The 17,837-nt window shown below is 41.8% G+C and overlaps 1 long non-coding RNA gene across 5 annotated transcripts in view; it reads right to left on the minus strand.

The window, feature by feature from the left end:
- LOC309605460 overlaps positions 1-17,837 on the minus strand; it is a 78,441-nt gene that overhangs the window by 33,441 nt on the left and 27,163 nt on the right. The window contains exon 3 of one of the 5 annotated variants that reach the window (XR_014231366.1): positions 1,855-3,561. The exons of the other annotated variants lie outside the window; for them this stretch is intronic. This is a non-coding gene — a long non-coding RNA (uncharacterized lncRNA). Of the gene's footprint in view, positions 1-1,854; positions 3,562-17,837 lie in introns of those variants that run through there. 5 annotated transcript variants of the gene reach the window in all.

Consider the following 17,837-nt stretch of genomic DNA (forward strand, 5'->3'; position numbering starts at 1 on the left):
AACGCAAGTCTGGCGGGCTCCAAAGCTCGTGCTCTTTCCACTGTTCACTGCTGCCTCCAAAATGGAAAGACAGTGGGGCTAGGATACAGCCATGACATACGAGCATAAGGTTTTCGCTTCATTTTCTTTTTTTTTTTTTTAAATACTAGAATCATTGGTTCATTTATGGATTCACTCAGCACATTTATGTGAGTGCCAGGTGTATTAAGTTTTTATCCCTGGAAATACAAAGGTTTATCTCTTGATTTAAGACATTAACCAGGCACATATGTGAACATGTTAAAAGCAAACCTTGTCACATTTTCCTCAGGTTTACAATAGGAAGGAAAAACACACATGGACAAAATTGTTTCAACAGTTAAGTTATGATCCTGATTCTTCCTATAAACTGGCTTTAGAAAGAACACTCTAATTCACTTGAAGTTGTTCACATTTCCCCTAACTTGATGAAACAGCTTTTCTCTTTAGTGTGATTATCTACAGCTGTAATGAATGAAGCCTCTCAATTTGACTGCTTGGTGGAAAAAGCAATGAAGGAAACATTGTTCATTTTCTTTTTATTGGCATCAGTAGTATTCATAACAGATTGTTATCTTGAGCCTTTATTTTGGCAATGACATATCTGTAAAACACCAAACAGACCCCTGACTTGCTTAACAAGCTGGTATCATGAGTCTGAGGAGTTTGTGCACATGGTCATGTCCAGCCACGGGATACAAGTGTTGAAACTAGTGGCTGTCCCAGGGGTACTCAGTCGGGATTCTCTTGTGATGAGGATATTACTGATGAGAAATTTTTAAAGGCCTGAGGGAAAACCCTCCCTTGATTATGGAACACTTCCAATATATCTGAGTGCAGTTGGAAATGTGTATGTAATATCCTGATGGGAGCTCTTCTCTACGTGTCCAAAGTTGTTTAGGCAACTTCGTCCAGAAATACTCCCCAAGCGTAGCTAAACTTCAAATTTTAAATGGCTCATGTCCTGGTTTCAAATTATTTCACTGTGGGCTTCTATTTGTCCAGTCTATTCGAATAATACCACACTGATTTGAAAGAAGGAAATATTTCATCTGTTTCATTTATAAAGTCAATAAATTTATTCTGAGTGCCAATATGTGGTGGCTACCAAAGACTCGATGATGGGTGAAAAAACACCACCTCCTCCATGAAGGAGCTTTAGTCTTTAAAGCAACAGGTGTTTCTGCAATTCTATACTAGTACTAATAAGAGCTTCTTTCCGCTGATTCATTACAGTTTGTTTGAGCATCCCAATAATCGTGGGGTAGGCGAAGCTGGTTTTACAATCTCCGTCTGACAAATGAGAAACGTGAAGATGAGAGAAGTTACGTGTTTTTTCCCAAAGTCCCACAACTTATAAATAATAGATCTGAGATTCAAGCTCACTTAGTCTAGGGCTCCCTTTTATAGAGTCAAAAGTGCTCTTTGATCATATTTTAGACTTGATATTTCTTGAAGACACACAATTTTCTGCTTGCGGTAGTCCAGAGTAAGGGTTAGCAAACTATGGTCCGTGGGCCAAACCTACGGCCACCTGTTTTCGGAAATAAAATTTCATTGGAACACAGCCACGCACATTCACTTGCTTTCATGCTACAACAGCAGAGCTCAGTAGTTGCAACAGAGGTTGTATAGCACAGGGGTCCCCAACACCCGGGCCACTGACCAGTACAGAAGGAGGTGAGCGGCGGGCGAGCAAGTGAAGCTTCACCTGCCGCTCCCCAGCACTCCCCACTGCTCGCATTACCGCCTGAACCACTGCTCGCATTACCGCCTGAACCACTGCTCGCATTACCGCCTGAACCACTGCTCGCATTACCGCCTGAACCATTGCTCGCATTACCGCCTGAACCATCCTCACCACCACCACCCCCCGTCCGTGGAAAAACTGTCTTCCATGAAACCAGTCCCCGGTGCCAAAAAGTTCGGGGACCACTGGTATAGCACACAAAGACTAACATACTATTTCTGACCTTTTATAGAAGAAGTTTGCTGATCCCTGTCTGCAATATTAACTTCTCTTCCCTTGATTTTTTAAAATTAATTAATTAATTAATTGTTCTTGACCGCTCCACGCAGGCATGCGGGATCTTAATTCCCTGACCAAGGACTGAACCCTTGCCCCCTGCAGTGGAAGTGCGGAATCCTAACCACTGGACCGCCAGGGAAGTCCCCCTTCATGTTTATCTTTGGCCAGGGTCATGGGTCATTCTGACACCAGGATCAGGGTTCAGCCTAGGGCTATCCAAGATGACAGTTCCACAAATTCTACCATTCATAAGGGTTTTCTCCATCTACTTGTCCTCAAATTTTGCCTCGTGTCCCTACCTCTTCTGGTAGACTTAGGGCCCCAGAAGAGCATATGACTTCATATCCAAAGGAGGAAATATTGTGCATAAACAAGGATTTGATTTGCTGAAAAACTGCCCTCATTAACTCTATCCTATAGCCACGGCACATCCTTTCTCTGTATGTAACGTCTAACTTGAGAAGAGGCTACCCAAGAATGCAGTTGGGTGCACTGGACTTGGTCCAAAAGTCACAATGACTCTCTAAGACCAATCCTGTGCTTTCCCAACTGTGCCTGAATTTGAAACAAGTTCTCCTTATTTTGCAGTTCCAGTGGAAGACCAAGCAAATGTGCGTAATTACTGGTCAGGGTTTCCATTCACACTGCCCATGCTTCTCCGCCCAATGCACCCTTTTTGATGCCCTCACAGCAATTTGAATCCATCAGTGAGAGTCTCTATGCCTGGCACCTTCAGTGTCCATTAATTCAATAAACAGGTCCTATAGTATGCCTTAAGCTCTCTCTTTGACACTAGGCAAGTTGGGGAAAGAGATGAGAGCCAATTAATCCAGATCCCTACACTGACAAAAACCTCAGATTCACTTTTGGCATCATCTGCAAAAGAACTTACACTTAGAGTCACTGTGCTACACCAGTGGAATTACACTTGATTCTGGACTATGGCACTTAGAGTCTACTTTGAATTAATATTGCTTTATATTTCTGTAATAACTTGTGAATAACATTATAAAATTACATTTTTGTGGTAAAAATATTAATTTGTTAAATGTAAACATTTTAAATATACCACAATATGTATCACACTGCTTTTTTTTAAATGAATTTATTTGTTTAAAAAATTTTTTTTATTTTTGGCTATGTTGGGTCTTCATTGCTACGCGCAGGCTTTCTCTAGTTGTGGCGAGCGGGGGCTACTCTTCGTTGCAGTGCGTGGGCTTCTCATTGCGGAGCACAGGCTCTAGGCATAGGCATGTGGGCTTCAGTAGTTGTGGCACGTGGGCTTCAGTAGTTGTGGCATGTGGGCTCAGTAGTTGTGGCTCATGAGCTCTAGAGCGCAGGCTCAATAGTTGTGGCGCACGGGCTTAGATGCTCTGCGGCATGTGGGATCTTCCCGGACCAGGGCTCGAACCCGTGCCCCCTGCATTGGCAGGCGGATTCTTAACCACGGCGCCACCAGGGAAGTCCTGTATCACACTGCTTTAGACCTTCTTCATATTTTCATTTATCAGGAGCTACAAAAAACAGAAGAATCCTGAGCTTCCTTTGACTTCCAGAGGCCCATATGCCTCAGTCAGGTTAATCTAATAAATAAAGGTGTGCCGAAAGTAGACACTGAGCTTTCCTAACAACATCCCCGAGTTTGGCCATAATTGGGTATGATTCACTTCCTATTATCATGTTCCACATTATTTGTACATCTCAGGATCCATGTAGATCAATGAGGAGGAACTCATGCAATTATGGAAGTCACCCCCCTCTTCTGCACCTCCCTCCTGGAAAAAGGGAGAAAGATTAGCCCAGGGCAGGGCTTATTTTTAAATCTCGGACATGGGGCAACTCCAGAACTGTCTACTGCATCAATGAAACCAAAATGCAGACTTCCTGACACACAGCTATAACCTGATACATACACTCAAATATCATTCGAGCATGAGCAACCAGCAGAATTGTCTGCCAATCACCTCTTTAACTTGGCCCAGTGTTGCCCACAAAGCTGATGTTAATATACATGTGTATGTACACACATATACATTCATATATATAATATATATACATAGTCACACATATATATAATGAGATGAATTAACACTAATTTCTGAAATTTTGCTCCCAATTTCAGGTGATAGGGATGAAAGCTACTGTATCTTTACATGATGCAGTGAAACCCAGAGTCTAAAGGGCCACTTGGGGGTGGGGTTATTATTCATTTAATAAACCTTCATTATGATGTCCAGACACCCAGGATCTAGGAGCTGAATAAGGTAGCCCATGCCTATGAGGGGCTCACTGGGCGGTGGGATACACCAACTCCAATGTATGACCACAGAAAGTGCTGTTCTAGAGATATAAACCAGGTGCTGCTGTGTCTCCAAGGAGGAATGAATTGGGGCAATGAACTGAGGCTGGAGGAAGACTTCACCTAGAAGTGATATTCAGCAGGGCCTTGCAGAATGAGGAGATTATGAGAGCCAGACATGAGGAAGAAGATTTTAATCCAATTTAACAAACACGACTTAATCACCTACTCTCTACCCAAAATACTAAACTCTGTGCCTTTCTTGGAATAGATGCTCAGTAAACACTAGCTTTTGTGTTGCTAGGTGCAGACAGGGCCAGTAATAGCCAATAGAGCACCTTTATTCAATTAGAAAAGGCATCCCTCCTCTAGACATTCAGAGGTCAAAATCAGGGCTCATGACTTGGTGAGTCAGGCTAGATTTCAGAATCACTTACAGCTCCGCTTACCCCTCACACTAAGCTCTTGTGCAGAGTGAACAACCTTCTCAACTATAAGTGGCAAACCTGGGAACAGGAAACACAAAGATGAATAAGGCATGATCTCTGCCTTGAGGAGCTCATCTGGTAAAGGAAAAAAAAAACACATATGATATCATATAAGTGACATAATAAAGGTATGTGCAAATATGGGAAGGAGCAGCGAAAGGGAGATGTGATCAAAGACTTTAAAACAGGAAACATGGGACCAAGGCTGAATGCTCTTGGGCAGGTAGATTTACTTCTCTACCCCAATGGTTCTCTAGCCTAGAAGATCACCAGAATCACTTGAGGAACACTTAAGAAATGACAAACTCCTGCCCAGGGTAGGCCTCGGGTGGAGCCAGGAACCTTCATCGTCACAAGTTCCCCCAGGTGAGTGCTGGGTTAGGAACCACAGGTGTGAACCAAGCCCCCACTCAGCCTCTACTCTCCTAGCACCCAATTTCTCTTGGTGAAATAATAGTGTTCAGAACTTTCTCCCTACGATAAAAAGGAAATGAAAGTTCTGTGGTTGCTCAAGCTGACTGCCCAGGTGAAATTTCAGTTCTGCTTTAGAAAGAGAAAGGCCACCTGAGAAGTAAGATAACTGACACATCCAAGGGGTGGGCTATACAGGGTTGTATGAGCACTTTCGATCCACTAATACAGCTGCTACGAGGATGCAGGGAGAGGGAAGGGGCAGCCTGACCCCAGGAGTGACCCATGGGCAGGAGTCCTGACGATGAACCCTCGGAAGAAACTGTTCTGGTGTCTCTGAACCTGACTATGATGCCCACTCCCCCACTGTCAAGTCTTCCTTCCTGACGTCCTTGATTATGACCTTGGGCTGTGTACTTGGGGAATTCAGTGCTTGGGTTACCAAGCTGGAAGATGAAGCATGCTCCTGGGATACCAGCAAGGCAGGCTCACACACAAACACACATACACACACATGAAAAAAAAAAAAAGAATTTGACATATTTTTTTAAAAAGCTCTGATGCCATCATAAGAAAAAATAATATTTCCCCTTACGTTTATTATGTTTTTTTGTGGGGTTTTTTTTGGCTGTGTTGGGTCTTTGTTGCTGTGAGCAGGCTTTCTCTAGTTTCGGTGAGCGGGGGCTACTCTTCCTTGCAGTGCCCGGGCTTCTCATTGCAGTGGCTTCTCTTGTTGCAGAGCACGGGCTCTAGGCGCGTGGGCTTCAGTAGTTGTGGCTCACGGGCTCTAAAGCGCAGGCTCAGTAGTTGTGGTGCATGGACTTAGTTGCTCCGCGGCATGTGGGATCTTCCCAGACCAGGGATCGAACCTGTGTCCCCTGCATTGGCAGGTGGATTCTTTTTGTTTTTGTTTTAATTAATTTATTTATTTATGGCTGTGTTGGGTCTTCATTTCTGTGCAAGGGCTTTCTCTAGTTGTGGCAAGCGGGGGCCACTCTTCATCGCGGTGCGCGGGCCTCTCGCTATCGCGGCCTCTCTTGTTGCGGAGCACAGGCTCCAGACGCGCAGGCTCAGTAATTGTGGCTCACGGGCCTAGTTGCTCCGCGGCATGTGGGATCTTCCCAGGCCAGGGCTCGAACCCGTGTCCCCTGCATTGGCAGGCAGATTCTCAACCACTGCGCCACCAGGGAAGCCCGGCAGGTGGATTCTTAATCACTGCACCATCAGGGAAGCCCAGGTTTGTTTATTATATGTTGTTCTTAGCTCAAATTACTTGTAGGAGTGGAGGTGGAACACGATTCTTTTTTGCTTTTTTTTTAATTAATAAACTTTACTTTTCAGAGCAGTTTTAGGTTCACAATTCAGTGGAAAGTACAGAGTTCCCATATGCCCCCTTGTCCTCATACAAACACAACCTCCCCACAATCAATATCCCCACCAGAGGGACTTCCCTGGTGGCGCAGTGGTTAAGAATCCGCCTGCCAATGCAGCGGACACGATCCCTGGTCTGGGAAGATCCCACATGTCGCGGAGCAACTAAGTCCGTGCACCACAACTACTGAGGCTGTGCTCTAGAGCCCGTGAGCTGCGACTACTGAAGCCCATGTGCCTAGAGCCCGTGCTCCGCAACAAGAGAAGCCACCGCAGTGAGAAGCCCACGCACCGCAACGAAGAGTAGCCCCCGCTCGCCGCAACTAGAGAGAAGCCTGCGTACGGCAACGGAGACCCAATGCAGCCATAAATAAATAATAAACATTTTTAAAACGTTAAAAAAAAATATCCCCACCAGAGTGGTACATTTGTTACAATCGATGAACTTACATTGAATCAATGAACTTATATTGACACACCATTATCAAAGTCCATAGTTTACATTAGGGTTCACTCTTGGTGTTGTATATTCTATGGGTTTGGACACACATATAATGACATGTATCCACCACTGCAGTATTGTACAGAATAGTTTCACTCCCTTAAAAATCCTCTGTGCTCTGCCTATTCACCCCTTTTCCTTCCCCCAACTCCTGGCAACCATTAATCCTTTTACTGTCTCCATAGTTTTGCCTTTTTCAGAATGTCATATAGTTGGAATCATAGTATGTAGCCTTTTCAGATTGGCTTCTTTCACTTAGTAATATGAATTTAAGGTTCCTCCACGTCTTTTCATGGTTTGATAGCTCATTTCTTTCTAGAGCTGAATAATATTCCATTGTCTAGATGTACCACAATATATCCATTCACATTCTGAAGGATATCTTGGTTGCTTTCATGTTCTGACAATTATTTGAAAAGCTCCAAAGCTCTATTTACAATAGCCAGGACATGGAAGCAACTTGTGTCCATTGACAGATGAATGGATAAAGAAGATGTGGCACATATATACAATGGAATATTACTCAGCCATAAAAAGAAACGAAATTGAGTTATTTGTAGTGAGGTGGATGGACCTAGTCTGTCATACAGAGTGAAGTAAGTAAGAAAGAGAAAAACAAATACCGTATGCTAACACATATATATGGAATCTAAAAAAAAAAAAAAAAAATGGTTCTGAAGAATCTAGGGGCAGGACAGGAATAAAGACGCAGACGTAGAGAATGGACTTGAGGACACGGGGAGGGGGAAGGGTAAGCTGGGATGAAGTGAGAGAGTGGCATGGACTTATATATACTACAAAATGTAAAATAGATAGCTAGTGGGAAGCAACCGCATAGTACAGGGATATCAGCTCGGTGCTTTGTGACCACCTAGAGGGGTGGGATAGGGAGGGTGGGAGGGAGATGCAAGAGGGAGGAGATATGGGGATACATGTATATGTATAGCTGATTCACTTTGTTATAAAGCAGAATCTAACACACCATTGTAAAGCAATTATACTCTAATAAAGATGTTTAAAAAAAAAAAGCTGCTATAAACATTCATGTGCAGTTTTTGTGTGGACATAAGTTTTCAATTCATTTGGGTAAATACTAAGGAGTATGACTGATGGATCATATATTAAGAGAATGTTTAGCTTTGTAAGAAAATGCCAAACTGTCTTTCAAAATGACTGTACCATGTTTCATTCCCACTAGGAACGAATGAGAGTTCCTGTTGCTCCACATCCTCACCAGCATTTTTGTTGTCAGTGTTTTGAATTTTGGCCATTCTACTAGGTGTGTAGTTGTATCTCATTGTTGTCTTAATTTGCAATTTCCTTGTAGCATATGTTACTGAACATCTTTTCATATGTTTACTTACTTACCATCTGTATATCTTCTTTGGTGAAGTGTCTATTCTGGTCTTTTGACCATTTTTTAATTGGGTTGTTGAGTTTTAAGAGTTCCTTGTATGTTTTGGAATAAAACCCTTTATAATATGTGTCTTTTGCAAATATTTTCTCCCAGGTTGTGGCTTGTTTTCTCATTCTCTTGACAGTGTCTTTCTCAGAGCAGAAGTTTTTAATTTAAGTGAAGTTCAGCTGATAAATTATTTCTTTAATAAAGCATGTCTTCAGTGTTATATCTAAAAAGTCATTGCCATACACGAGGTCATCTAGGTTTTCTCCTGTGTTATCTTCTAGGAGTTTTATAGTGTTGCATTTTACATTTAGTTCTATAATCCATTTTTTTGTCTGCTTATTTTCCTTCTGATGAATTTCTAGTTTTTTAAATTAAAATACTGAACTGAGGGAAAACTCCACATCCCAGACAGACTGACTCCTAACATATACAAAAAAATAATGCTCTTAAGTGTTACACGTCTGGCTATGGTGACGTTTTTATATTTCTTTTCTTTATGACCCATTTTGAGTTAACTATTTGTGAAGGGTGTAAGGTCTGTGTCTAGATTAATTTTATTGCCTGTGGGTGTCCAGTTGTTCCAGAACCAGTTTTTGAAAAGACTATCTTTGCTCCATTGTACTGAATTTGCTCATTTGTCAAAGATCAATTGACCATATTTATGTGGGTCTATAGCTGGGCTCTCTCTTCGGTTCCACTGATCTATTTGTCTGTTCTTTCACCAATACCACACTGTATTCATTACTGTAGCTTTATAGTAAGTCTTGAAATTGGGCAGTGTCAGTTCTCCAATTTTGTTCTTCTTCAATATCAAGTTAGCTGTTCTGGGTCTTTTGCCTTTCCATATAAACTTTGGGATCAGTTTGTCTTTATCCACAAATAACTCGCTGGAATTTTGATTGGGCTTACATTGAATTGAGCTGGGAAGAACTGACATCTTGACAATATTGAGTCTTCCTATCCTTCCATGGAATATCTCTCCATTTATTTAGTTCTTCTGTGATCTCTTTCATCAGAGTTTCATTGTTTTCCTCATATAAATTTTGTACATATTTTGCTAGGTTTATGCCTAAGTATTTCAGTTTGGGGGTGCTCTACAAGTGATATTATCTTTTTAATTTCAAATTCTACTTGTTTATTGCTGGTATAGAGGAAAGCAATTGACTTCTTTATATTTACCTAATGTCTTGCAATAATCAAGATATTCACTTACTATAATCACTAACTAGTTCCGTGAGTTTTTTTGGTCAATTCTTTTAGATTTTCTACATAGACAATCACGTCATCTGCTAAAAAAGACAGTTTTATTTCTTCCTTCCTTATCTGTATACCTTTTATTTCACTTTTTTTTTTTTTTGGTCTTACTGCATTAACTCGGACTTCCAGTATGATGTTGAAAAACAGTGGTGAGAGGGGACATCCCCGTCTTATTCCTGATCTTAGTGGAAATGCTTCTAGTCTCTAACCATTAAGTATACTAGATGTAGGTTTTTGTAGATTTTCTTTATCAAGTTGAGGACATTCCCTTCTGTTCCTAGTTGCCAAGAGTTTTTATCATGAATGAATGTTGGATTTTGTCAAATGCTTTTTCTGCATCTATTCATATAATAATGTGATTTTTTCTTCTTTATTCTGTTGATGTAATGGATTACATTAGTAGATTTTCAAGCGTTGAACCAGCCTTGCATGCCTGGAATAAATCCCACTTGGTCATGGACTATGAACTTCACCAGTGCTTTAAAAAGCCACCCACCTGCCGTCTTAGTCGGGCCAGGATGGCTGGAGGAGCTGGAGTTACGTATTTCCCTTTTCCCACACAGAAGGCTAGAGGGGGCTAGAGTTAGGTATTTCCCTTCCCCAAGGTAAATTAGGCTCTGATAAAACCCCAGTAGGTTAAGCTCTGGTGAAATAGTTTCTCCTGAGGGCAGGCCTTGTTAAGAACAGAATGCTCTAGCATATTCAAAGTGGTTCCTTTTTCCCCTCCACCTGCTGAACATATGAGTATTTGCTTCCGATATTCACTGTGAGGAACACTGGTACAAAAGTGTGGGGGAGGACCCTTATGACTAGATCCCCCTGGAGTTTTTAACTCTCAGATTTGTCCGCACTGTGCCTCCAGCAATTTGTCAATTACAGGTTTTCCCAATGTTGGTTCCCCTGGTAGTTTCTGCTCCCTTAAGTTGTGAATCTGGGTACCTACTGATCTGTCTAGTGGTTTGCCCTGTGACCTCATTTCTTTGACAGATCTAAGAAAAGTTGATTTGTTTTCAGTTTGTTCAGCTTTTTACTTGTTGTTAGGACCAAGCAGCAATTTCTGAGCTCCTTACATGCCAGACAGGAAACTCGAAGTCCTCCACCATAATTTTTTCAATACTGAGGGGTCTCTAAAAGGTCTTACTCTGCCCTAGGAGAACTGAATTTCAGTTAACATTTGTCAAGCACCATCTATGAGCCAGATGTCCGGTAAATACTTTCACACTTGTTATCTCACTAAGTCCTCAGAACAGCCCTGAGAGGTAGTTATTAAAATTATCCCCATTTTACAGATGAGGAAGCTGATACTCGAAAAATGTAAATGGCTTGGCAAGATCACATAAACAGAAAGTGGTAGAGCTAAGATTAAAACCAGGTCTTCTTTTAACTCCAAGGCCGAGGAGACTTAACTTTAGGAAATTAAAAGTCTTGAGTGATAATTTTAGAAAATTAAAAATCTTGAGTGATTTCCTCTTCCCTTCCTCCTCTGGGACCTTCACTCGTGTTTGGGTTAGCAGAGAGGTGGGGACATTGGGGAAGCTGAGGTCCACCCACTGAATCAATGTTGTAGCAGAGGCTTGAGCAACTATATGGCCAATATAATTCCGGTTTATTCTGACTTCCCAAAATGTACTGCCAGAATTAGCAGGCAACTGTCACAGTTCAATTTCAAAAAGCAGTTCTTCCATTTTTTTTCTTGACTGTATAGACCAGAAGTTCATAACCAGGGTCTAAGTTTCCTCAAGGGTCCTCAGGGACATCAAGAGGTTTGTGAACCTCTTGAAACTGTGTTGCATTGTGTAGGTGTGAGAAAATGAATTTTTCTGAGGAGAGGGTTTATCTTTTTCATCAAATTTTCAAAGAGTTCTCCAATGCAAAGAAGGTTAAAAAATAATTAATATAGGCTTTGTCCAACAAGAGTTTGTTTTTAAATTTTCTAACTCCTGCCTAGGGAGAGAACCAGATACTAGTAAAGAATGCAGCAGTTCATATCAGGAAATAATAATCACACTAATACTTCAGTAATTACTTTTTTCCTCTGTGCTGATGGAGACATAGATCTGGCTTTGGTGAAACCAGAAAAAAAAAAAAAAAAAGAAACCCCAATGATTTGTGTGGAGACCAAGAGGATGCATCTGTTTCCTGAATCAACCAGATCAAATGAGCACTGAATCAAACACTGCCTGTGCTGAGACTTTATTTTCTTGCAAAGAAAGATGAAGCAGTTGCACTCAAACAGGGGAAAGAAAAAGAAAAAAAAAAAAAGGAGAAGAAAGAAAGAGTAAGCCTAGGCAAGATAAGAATTATAATCTCTACTTTGGAGTAATGCCAATGGATTTCTTGATATGGTACCTTCTCCAAACTAAAGTTCACACCTAACAGGTATTATTTCTATAGTATCTGTAAAGTAACTCTAGTCTCTGAAATTTTTTTTTTTTTTTTTTTTTTGACCACGATGCAGCAGCTTGTGGGATCTTAGTTCCCTGACCAGGGATTGAACCCAGCCCTGTCAGTGAGAGCACGGAGTCCTAACCACTGGACCACCAGGGAATTCTCTGAAATCTTTATACAATGGAGACTTTGGCTCAGTCTGCCTAGATTTATTTCAGCAAGTGCTTCATTGTGTCTTGGCTCCAACTCCTGCATCTTTCCCAACCTTCCAGATACTTGTCACGATACAGTCATGCTTAATTCTTTGACATCCTCTCAGTTGCCTGTGCACTTTGTATTTGCCTTTCCCTCTGCATTTGCTGTTCCCTCTGCTTGAAACACCCTTCACTCCCTCATCCCCCTCACTATCTCCTCCTCAGCCCTCAGGACATCTCTTCTAGGGAGCTTTCCTCAAGCCCTTAGGAGGAATTTTCTGTCCTTGATATCTCGTAGGATCCTGTGTGGACCCTTATCCCATCACCCAGTGCACCATTCCACTCTAAGCTCCTTGAGGGCAGGAGCCATGTCTTTCACCTGGGATCTCTAAGTGTGTCTGACACATAACAAGCTTTTACCAAATATGTGTAAAATGAATGAGTGGTTAATTTCCCATCCGTACCTAATAAAGGGCATTAAGTAATAGACCCTTGTGCAAATATTCTGCGGTTGAAAGTAATCAAAATATTCTCTGTTCCCTTTTTTCCCCCTCTTGGAACCTGGGGATTTTAGAAATACTAACCTGTCAACATCAAAAAGCTCAATTTAACACCCCCATGCATATCAAAGGAGCTCTAAGAAAAAAAGATAATCTGATTTATTATACAGATTATGAAATACATTAAAACAAAAGAAAAGTTTTAGATTTTAGTCTCAAAAATAGGGTTCATTTTCCTGCAGACATTACCATGATGTTCAGGGTAAATGGCCATCATTGACCATTTCTTGAAATCTGCCGCATGTGACATATAAATTCCTTTAACTATCTGTTTTTCCAAGGGGCTGAATCAGAGCTGTTTACTTAGTCATAATGATACTCAACTCTAAGTTTGAGAAAGGCTGTTATAAAACAGAGAGACTATGTAAAGCTTTTAACTTCCTTCCTCTAAGAAAGGTAATATGTGGAGAGGAAAAAGGAAGACAGAGCAAAGATCAGTGACTTCAGTAATTACATCTGATTGGGAAGATGTGAGCCTGGTCTCTGATTGCTTAATGTACTTAAGGCAAATGAAATTAATTGAATCACATACAAGAAGAAATACTGATACTTTAATCCCAGAAATGGGACTTGAAATAAATCCAAATTCTTTTTTTTTTAATTTATTTATTTTTGGCTGTGTTGGGTCTTCGTTGCTGCGTGCAGGCTTTCTCTAGTTGCAGCGAGCGGGAGCTACTCTTCGTTGTGGTGCGCGGGCTTCTCATTGCGGTGGCTTCTCTTGTTGCGGAGCACCAGCTCTAGGCTCGTGGGCTCAGTAGTTGTGACTTGCAGGCTCAGCAGTTGTGGCGCACGGGCTCAGTTGCTCTGCGGCATGTGGGATCTTCCCAGACCAGGGCTCGAACCCGTGTCCCCTGCATTGGCAGGTGGATTCTTAACCACTGCACCACCAGGGATGCCCAAGATAAATCCACATTCTTAAAGAATAGAAGAGCTTCTCTCTTTCATGAAAGCGGGTAGCTGCATAAAATGACTGAGCTGATGCTAGAATTCTCATTCTTTTTTTTTTAACATATTTATTGGAGTATAATTGCTTTACAATGTTGTGTTAGTTTCTGCTGTATAACAAAGTGAATCAGCTATACGTATACATATATCCCCATATCCCCTCCCTCTTGCATCTCCCTCCCACCCTCCCTATCCCACCCCTCTAGGTGGTCACAAAGCACCGAGCTGATCTCCCTGTGCTATGCAGCTGCTTCCCACTAGCTATCTATTTTACATTTGGTGGTGTATATATATGTCAATGCTACTCTTTCACTTCGTCCCAGCTTACCCTTTAGAATTCTCATTCTTTTTTCATGTTGAAATGGTAGGTCATACGCTTTTAGATTTAAGAGGAACTTTGAAGATCAGTTACTACAAGCTCTCACTCTCACCCATCCTGATTTGACTCATATCTCCCTGTCATTATATTCCTGGGGAGCACAGGTGGAATCCAACCTAAAACAGGTTTTCTCAGAAGGATTTGGTCCTCTGAATATTTGCCCCAAGGATCATCTGGTCTAAACACCTTCATTTCTCTCACAAGGAAGATGATGTCTAAATATAGGCTCCCGACAGATGTGCCCAGTGCCTTACGATATACAAAGCATGTTCTCATCACAGTATCTAATTCAATAAAGAATGATTCAGAGGCTCTCCAGGGTCACCCAGCTTGTTAATGGTGGAAACTGGACCAGGAGTCCTGGTGTAAATACCCATTCTCCTTCACCGTGGTACTTACTGAAAATTATTCCAAAGTGCTATTTGTATAGTTCTGAGCAGGAGGGTTTGGCCATATCCAGGGATAGTATGCAGTTAAAGATTCTGAGGTTTTATAGTGAAATTAACAAATCCCTTCATGAGGTGGGCACACTGCATGCAGCCCTTGAGGAAATGTGAAAGAGACATCTCAAAGCTGAGGAGAAACTGGTGACCCCAAACCCAGGGGTGTTTTGCCTCATTTTAAAGCATTTCACAGGATTACAGGGGAGGACGTGTTGTTAGCAGTGCTCTCAAACGTTAATGTATATAGAGGCATCTCAGGATGGTGGCAAACACAGATTCTGATTCACAGAATCTTGGGTGGGGCCTGAGATAATGCATTTCTAACGTTCTTCCCGGGTTTACCAATGCTGCTGGTCCCAGGAGCACACTGTGAGTAGCTAGTTGTGAGGAAGAACATCAGTCTAGGAACCAGAAGAATGGGATCCAAGTCTCAGCTGTACGTTTTTGAACCACGTGAACTTGGGCAGGTCTCACTCTGTCTGTTTCCTCACCTGAAAAGTAGTGGTTATAATCACATCTTTAGGGACTTCCCTGGTAGTCCAGTGGTAAAGAATCTGCCTTACAATGCGGTGGACGCCGGTTCGATCCCTGATCAGGGAACTAAGATCCCACGTGCCTCAGGACAACTGAGCCTGTGCCCCACAACTACTAAGCTCGTGTACCTCAGCTAGAGCCTGCATGCCGCAACAAAGACTCGACGCAGCCAAAAATAAATAAGTTAAATAAATAAATCTTAAAAAAAAAAATCACATCTCTGTATGCACCAAGAGCCTTGAGACTGACTCTTGTCTGCCATCCCTTTTCTGGGACTCTATCCTAAGCATGTGTGCATATGTGTGGGAGAATATTTTTGACCATCAGAGATGTTTCTCACAATACTTTTTATAATAGTGAAAAACAAGAAGAAACCTAAATAGCCAAAATTAGGGAAACATTTTAAACTAAGCTAGGAGAGATCCACTGAATTGAATATTAAGCAGCCATCTAAAATAATGTTTAGGGAGAAAATATAAGAATATGGGGGGAAAAGTTCATGTAATAATGTAAAGTTCTTAATACAAAATACAAAATTGACTAAACTCTACACTATATAAAATCTCTGCCCTGTATGACTCACAGGGACACCGAGAATAAAATGAGACAGCAATTGATAACTCAGTATATAGCTATGAGGTATTATTATAATTATTTTCTAATGGCATTGAGAAAATCCAGGTCAGGGCTCATTCCCTGCTTTGGCAGCCTGCCCTAATTCTGCAACATAATGTTTCCTAGAAGGGCCAGCTTCTATCTGAACATTCCCTCTTAACAGGAAGAATTCATTCTGACTGTGATTGAAAATATGAACCCAAGAAGCAAAGAATGTGTATTTCCTGTTTCTGTTGTTACTCTTCAGAATGAGGAAGAAGAGGACAATTTTTTAAAATGTTTCTGGGGCAAACTATTTTAAAGGTGAGGTTTAAAAGATAGAAGGTTATTTTAAGATCAAACTTGAGTTTGAATCCCAGATTTGTCATGTATTGGTGGGGGACCTTGAACAAGTCAAAACCAATTTCGCTTAACTTCAATTTCCAAATATGTAAAACAGCTTTCATAGTATTCATCTCGTAAGATAATTTGAGGATTAAATGAAATAATTAATGAAAAGTGCCTGGTATAGTTCCTGGTACACAGCAGACTCTCAATTAGTCACATAGCTAATTGTGGAGGACATGCCCTGGGTGTAGGTGGGAACTTTGACTTGCTTGTAACCAAGGGAATGTGACAAATGTGATTAGAGTTACAATGATATACATAAGGTTCCGCCCTGCTAGCACACACTAGAGAGATTCACTCTCCGTTACTGGCTTGGAAAAAGGAAGCTGCCATGTTGTGAGAGGGTGGCTTGTGGGACCTTAGTTCCCAGACCAGAGATCGAACCCGGGCCCCGGCAGTGAAAACGCCACGTCCTAACCACTGGACCACCAGGAATTCCCTGTGAGAGAGCTTATGCAGAAGGCCACATGGCAAGAAATTGAGGGCAGCCTCTAGTAAACAGTAGCCCCAGCTTACAGCCAACAAGAAAACAGAAATCTCAGTCACACAATCATAAGAAAATGAATTCTACCAACCACTTGAACGATCTTGGAAATTAATTCTTCCCTGGTGGAGCCTAGAGGTTAGACTGTGGAGCCCCTTCCACCTTGATTACTGCTTGATGAGATCCTGAGTAGATGACCCAGCTAAGCCACGCCAGACTCCCGACACATAGGACTGTGAGATAATAAATGTATTGTTTTCAACCTCTACATCTGTGGCAATTCATTACACAGCAATACAAAGCCAATACATAATATAAAGTAGATAACTAACCCTTATCTTTTGCCCATTGCTTGCAATGAACAAGCTCACCGTCATTTCACCAATGTTTATTGAGCACCCACTATTCTGTAGGGGCCAAATCAAAGAATAGGAGACAGAGCCTGCCTTTGAGGAGCTAAAGGTCAGTGGAGGAGACAGAGAGGAAAACAAAAAATTACAATAAAAAGCAATAAGTGTGGGCTTCCCTGGTGGTGCAGTGGTTGAGAATCTGCCTGCCAATGCAGGGGACATGGGTTCGAGCCCTGGTCTGGGAAGATCCCACATGCCACGGAGCAACTAGGCCCGTGAGCCACAACTACTGAGCCTGCGCGTCTGGAGCCTGTCCTCCGCAACAAGAGAGGCCGCGATAGTGAAAGGCCAGCGCACCGCGATGAAGAGTGGCCCCCACTTGCCGCAACTAGAGGAAGCCCTCGCACAGAAACGAAGACCCAACACAGCCATAAATAAATAAATAAATAAATAAATAAATAAATAAATAAATAAATAAAAAAGGCAATAAGTGCTATGATCGAGATAGTAGAGCTTCACATTTCAGCTAGATCATGAAGAATCTGGCTAAATTAGACATTAGCCAGACAGAGGAGAAGGAAAGGTATTCCAGGCTGATGCACTGGCACATGCAAAAGCATGGGGACGAGGGGGTACAAACTGTACCTCAGGAAACCCAAGTGGTTGACATAGGAAATTTTCTCTGGACAGAAGTATTCTAAGGGGATTTGAATATGACATCAGCAGTGTCAGTGAGTGTTTCTCTCAGAGGTTGATGTATGAACAATGGAAGAAAGAG

The sequence above is a fragment of the Balaenoptera borealis genome (assembly GCF_965194805.1).
Source record: "Balaenoptera borealis genome assembly, chromosome: 11".
Classification (NCBI taxonomy): Eukaryota; Metazoa; Chordata; class Mammalia; order Artiodactyla; family Balaenopteridae; genus Balaenoptera; species Balaenoptera borealis.